Raw genomic sequence first — 5,119 nt, forward strand, 5'->3', positions numbered from 1 at the left:
GCCTGCTCTATCTTAACTTCTAATGGCTGTAACTTCCAGTACAGTGTTGAATAAAAGTTTTGAGAGCGTACATCCCTGTCTTGTTTTGATTTTAGGAGGAAAAGCGTTGACTTTTTTCATTTTGATGTTAGCTGTAAGCTCTTCCTAATGCCCTTTATCAGGTTAAGAAAGTTCCCTTGTAACAGTGTTGAGGGTTTTTATCATGAATGGATATCGGATTTTTTCCAAATGCTTTTCTTGTGTTCACTAGGATGATGATGTGGTTTTTGTCTTTTATTAGCATGCCACATATTTATGTCTTAAAAACATTACATATTGGATAAAATGAAGGCAAAGCTTTGCAATACCTTATTGGCAGCCTCTCTTCTCGGGGAAGTAAAGACTTACTTCCTTTTGGATGTAGGGACTGTGGATGGTACAGATTACAAAATTTGGAATAAGGCTTGACAATTTAATTGTCATAAGACTTTGGTAACGGGATGAGGGGACAATGGGGAAATGCAGGTTAAATGGTACAAACTTTCTTTTTTTTTTAAATTTTTTTAACGTTTTATTTTTTTCTAGGAGAGAGAGAGAGAGACAGCGTGAGCAAGGGAGGGTCAGAGAGAGAGGGAGTCACAGACTGAAACAGGCTCCAGGCTCCGAGCTGGCAGTCAGCACAGAGCCCGACGCGGGGCTCGAACCCACGAACCGCGAGATCATGACCTAAGGGAAAGTCGGACGCTTAACAGACTGAGCAACCCAGGCGCCCCAAATGGTACAAACTTTCTAATAAAAAGAATAAATTCAAAGGATCTAATGTACAGTATAACCCTAGTTGATAATATGGTATTGTATATTTGAAAGTTGCACACACAGACATAAAAAATTAACTATGGGAGTCAACTATGTGTAAGCATATGTTAATTATCTTGATCTTGATAATCATTCCACCATGTATATGTATTCATAACCATGTGTATATATTTATGATATATACATGCATGTATATTAAATCGTCACTTTAGATATATACAAAATATTTGTTAATTACTCCTCAATACAGTTTTGAGGGAAAGATTTTGTAGAGTAATTGTGTGCATAGTATTCTCTCACATGTAAAAGGAGGATAGTGGGGTGCCTGGGTGGCTCAGTTAAGTGTCCACTCTTGATTTTGGCTCAGGTCAGGGCCTTGGAGTTCGTGAAATTGAGCCCTGCATCCAGCTCATGCTGGCAGCAAGGAGCCTGCTTGGGATTCTCTCTCTCCTTTCTCTGCCCCATCCTCACACTCTTTCTCTCAAAATAAACAAATAAACTGAAAAAAAAATTTTTTAGTTCTATTGCTATGTTTTATTAAGTGTTTATTTTTGAGAGTGAGAGAGAGAGGGAGAGCACAGGTGGGAGAGGGGCAGAGAGAGAGACAGAATCCAAAGCAGGCTCCAGGCTCTGAGCTGTCAGTGCAGAGCCCTATGAGGGGCTCAAACTCATGAACTGTGAGATCATGACCCAAGCCACAGTCAGATGCTTAACCGAGTGAGCCACCAGGTGCCCCTGAAAAAAAAAATGTTTTAAAAGGAGGATAGTAATGCTTATAGGGTTGTAACTATATATGCAATCTCTTTTTAAAAATAAAATAAGTATCCCCTATGACCCAGCAATAGCACTGCTAGGAATTTACCCAAGGGATACAGAAATGCTGAGGCATAGGAGCACGTGTACCCCAATGTTCATAGCAGCACTCTCCACAATAGCTAAAACATGGAAAAAGCCTAAATGTCCATCAAAAGAAGAATGGATCAAGAAGATGTGGTTTATCTATACCATGGAATACTACATGGCAATGAGAAACAATGAAATCTGGCCATGTGTAGCAACATGGATGGACCTTGAGGGTGTTATGCTGAGCGAAATAAGTCAGGCAGAGAAGGACAAATATCATATGTTTGCACGTATAGGAGGATTAGGAGGAACTTAACTGAGGAACAAGGGGGAGAAGAAGGGCGGAAATGGTGGGGGAAAGGGAGAGAGGCAAACCATGAGAGACTCTTGAATGCTGACAAAAACTGAGGACTGATGGATGTGGGGGGGAGGGGGGAATGGGCATGGAGGAGGACACTTGGGATGAGCACTGGGTGTTATGTGGAAACTAATTTGACAATAAACTATTTGTAAAAAAAAAATAAAATAAAAAATAAAATAAGTAAAACTCTTAGTGGGTAAGATAAGCACCAAAAAAGCTGTCTTTTTTTTTTTTAATGTTTTATTTATTTCTAGGAGATAGACAGCGTGAGCAGGGGAGGGTCAGAGAGAGAGGGAGTCACAGACTGAAACAGGCTCCAGGCTCTGAGCTGGCAGTCAGCACAGAGCCCGACACGGGGCTCGAACCCATGAACCGCGAGATCATGACCTGAGCGAAAGTTGGACGCTTAACTGGCTAAGCCACCCAGGCGCCCCAAAAAAGCTCTTCTAAATATGAATCTTATTTTTATTTAATAATGTTGGAGAATTACCTTATTAGACCATTTAGAAAAAAGCAGAGTTCATAATATGTATAATACAACAAAGAGCCATCCCTATTGTAAGCACAGTTGCAACTCTGTAGGGTATATTTATTTTTGAGAGAGATTTATTTTTAAATTATGGACTTAAGCTCATTCTTGCTTTATATAGTAATTCTGACAAGAGATGAGAAGGTAGGATCTGGAAGACTGAGAGAAGAGTATGTAGGCCTGAACTTCTTTTTTCAAAGGAAGAACTCATTCATGAGCAAATGTTTACAGTGTCCCTATTACCTCCAGGCATTGGGAACACATAGTGTACAAGGCAGGCAGAGAGAATCCTTGTCCTCATGGAAATGATCCTAAAACAGCTATAAAAAGGAATTGATCAGCCTTGATCGGATAACTCAATTCTAGAGAATTCACTGATGTCAGACCATTATTTTTATGGGACAGTACAGTTGGGTACATGGGGGAGCCCCTGAAAGTAGTTGAAAGTCCCATTGTCAGTCATCATAGGAAAAGGTAGCTCCTGGACGGAAGGAGAAATAGACCTCGGATTAGAGAAGAAATTCAAAGTTTCCCCGCTCTGGTCTTTATGGGCTTGGTCCAGTCTCCAGTATGCTGGAAGACACCACAAAATGGTGCAGGGAATGCTGGCTCTATTATAGGGAGGGAGCCACCCTAAAGAGGATTAAGTGTAGATGGGCAGCCAATTTTGGGAAATTTTCTCTGTTTTTGCCTGCAAAGAATTATCGTAAATTACAACTTGGTCTCTATTATGCCGTGGGAAATCGGGTCTGTACATAGAAGCATTTGGTAAAGAGAACCATAATAACTAACACTTATGTAGTGCTTACTATGTGCTAGGCACTGTCCTAAGCATTTTGCAAAATTAACTCCTTTAAATCTGGCAACAGCCTTAAGGCAGGTAATCTAATTTTCCTCCTTTACATTTGAAGAGAGTGAGGCACAGTAGGGCTCAGTGAAAGAAAGCCCTAGGGCACCTGGGTGGCTCAGTCAGTCCCACTCTTGATTTCAGCTCAGGTCACGATCTCAGGATTCATAAAATTGAGCCCCGGGGTGGACTCCGTGCTGGCAGTGAGGAGAATGCTTGGAGTTCTCTCTCCTCTCATTCTCTCTGCCTCTCCCCCAACTTGTGCACACTCACTTTCTCTCTCTCTCAAAATAAATAAACATTAAAAGAAAGGAAGAGGGGTGCTTGGGTGGCTCAGTCGGTTAAGCGTCCAACTTTGGCTCAGGTCATGATCTCACGGTTCGTGGGTTCAAGACCTGCATCAGGCTCTGTGCTGACAGCTCAGAGCCTGGAGCCTGTCTTCGGATTCTGTGTCTCCCTCTCTCTCTGACCCTCCTCCGCCGCTTGCGCTCTCTCTCTCAAAAATAAATTAAAAAATATTTAAAAAATAAGTAAAAGAAAGAAAGAAGGAAGGAAGGAAGGAAGGAAGGAAGGAAGGAAGGAAGGAAGGAAGGGAAGCCCTATATTACATAGGCAGTAAACGGTAGAGCTAGAATTCAATCCTGCACAGTCTGGTTCTAGAGATCACATCTTTCACCAACCGACCTGGCTTTCTACTATTTCCAGGCCAAAATAAAATGAACAGCTTGGATTTGAGGAGTTGGAGGTCGTGGCAGGGGGCTAATTGATGACTCCAAAGGCGCAGACAGCTATCAGTAGTAAATTCGTGTTTCTGGAAACATAAAGAGAGTCTGGCGGTTCTGAACCCAGCTGGGCAGAACTGCAGGAACACAGTGCACGGGACCCCCTGCGGCGTTGGCATCGCTCATCGGAACTTTGGAACTGTGGACTCTGAGTTTCACTGCTAATGTGACTTCACTTCTATCTACTAGCTAGGAAGATCTGGGGGTGCCAGAGGATTTGGTTAACAAAGATGAAAAGACATCTTTTTTATTGGGGAGGAGGAACTAATATGCAGACAATTACCCTAAAATTAAAAAATCTCTGTTCTGGAAGTATACAAAGTGCTGTCTGAGTGACAATGCCTGAGAGAACAGGGTGAGGCTGATGGCATTTGAACCCCAACTCTTATGATGAATCCCCCGGATGTGCCGGCAAGGAGAGAACAGGGGAAGTATGGTGTTCTAAGCAGATGGAGAGCATAAGTAAGACAGGAAGCCATGAGGAAATATCATATTAACAGCAAATATCCAGATCATTATTTATCACAGGGCGGGGGGGGGAGAATGCTTGTAGAACCATTAATATTATATTAATTTCATGCAATATGCTACATGAAAATATTTATGAAACAAACATCAGAACACAAAATTTTTAATTTTTATTTATTTTTGAGAGAGAGAGAGAGACAGAGTGTGAGTGGGGGAGGGGCAGAGAGAGAGAGGGAGACACAGAATCCAAAGCAGCCTCCAGGCTCTGAGCTCTCAGCACAGAGCCTGACGCAGGGCTTGAACTCACAAATGGCAAGATCATGACCTCAGCTGAAGTCAAACACCCACCCAGGCGTCCCTCAATACAAAGTTTCTATATGGTTTGGGGTCTTTTCATTTCTATTCTGTTCCATCAAGTTGTTTATACACAGGGTATCACCCACTCACTGCTTTAATTATCGTAGCTTTATAATATTTTTATTTTCCTTTGTTTT

Source organism: Hyaena hyaena, unplaced genomic scaffold (assembly GCF_003009895.1).
Source record: "Hyaena hyaena isolate Hyena2069 unplaced genomic scaffold, ASM300989v1 scaffold_281, whole genome shotgun sequence".
Taxonomy (NCBI): domain Eukaryota; kingdom Metazoa; phylum Chordata; class Mammalia; order Carnivora; family Hyaenidae; genus Hyaena; species Hyaena hyaena.